Source organism: Callospermophilus lateralis, chromosome X (assembly GCF_048772815.1).
Source record: "Callospermophilus lateralis isolate mCalLat2 chromosome X, mCalLat2.hap1, whole genome shotgun sequence".
NCBI classification, from domain to species: domain Eukaryota; kingdom Metazoa; phylum Chordata; class Mammalia; order Rodentia; family Sciuridae; genus Callospermophilus; species Callospermophilus lateralis.
The window spans coordinates 35071960-35073203 of NC_135325.1; positions in this window are offsets into that span (position 1 = coordinate 35071960).

The following is a 1244-nucleotide window of genomic DNA, read 5'->3' on the forward strand; positions in this document are numbered from 1 at the left end:
ATGCCTGACACATAAAAGAGCACTACTAAAGTTATAGTTTAACTAAGTTGTTAGTATAATTATTCATGGATTCAATACATGCCTCATTTTACTATTTTATACACACACACACACACACACACACATACACACAAACACACACACACTTTTGTACTCTCCAAAGAATAATGACACAGCAAATATCTATGTAACCACTATTTATTAACAAGTTAATCTTGAGCAGGGTGTAATTCCAGCTACTCCAGAAACAGGCAGAAGGACCATGACTTTGAGGACAACCTGAATAACATAGTGAGAGTCCGTCTCAAAGAGGAAAAAAAAAATCTTGTCTTTTCTAGCCAGATTTGTCATAAACCTCATGGATGTATATATGGCTCAGTGTCTTAACTATATTGTTCTTAATTAGTGTGCCTTTATACCAAGCCTTCATATTAGATATGGCAAGTCTTCCCAACTTGATTTTCAAGGGATTTTGGTATTTCTAGGTCCTTTATACATTGATATACATTTCAGGATCAGTTTGTCAAATTCGATGGGAAACTCTTTTTTTTTTTTTTTTTTTTTTTTTGAGATTTTAGTTGGGATTCCACTGAATCTCCAGGACACTATGGGAAAAATTAACATTGTCAGGAGACTGAGGCAGGAAAATAGCAAGTTTTAGGCCAAACTTATGAAGACTCTGTCTCAATTTAGAAAAAAAAATGGCTGGGATGCAGCTCAGTGGTAGAGAACCCTGAGTGTAGTCCCCTGTACTGGAAAAAAAATCGATATTGTGTTGATGTCAATTTTTGTTTCAGTACTAAGGATTGAAACCAGGGGCACTCTAGCACTAGTTGTATCCCTGCCCTTTTTATTTTTTATTAATATTGAATATTTCAATCATTAAACATTGTTTCTTCATTTTTAGGTCCCCTTTAGCATTTGATATTTGATCCTTTTTCCCATAGAGATATTGCACATATACTATGTTTTTTCTATGTACTTCAAATTTCAAATACTATTGGAAAATGATACCATTTTTCTTATTTTAGTTTCTGACTATATGGTATAGGTATCTATTTGGTAAATATTTAATCTGTTGTCTTTTCTGCCGCCAGGTTCCGACCCACAAATGTCCCATTTGCACCCCTTTTTCACCCTCCCATCCAACATTGCTATTGCCCCGCCCAGTGACCTTAATCTCTCCAAAGCTGGGGGAGGAGAGGGGGGCTGTGTGCAGATGGACCTTCAATCTCCAGAGGAGG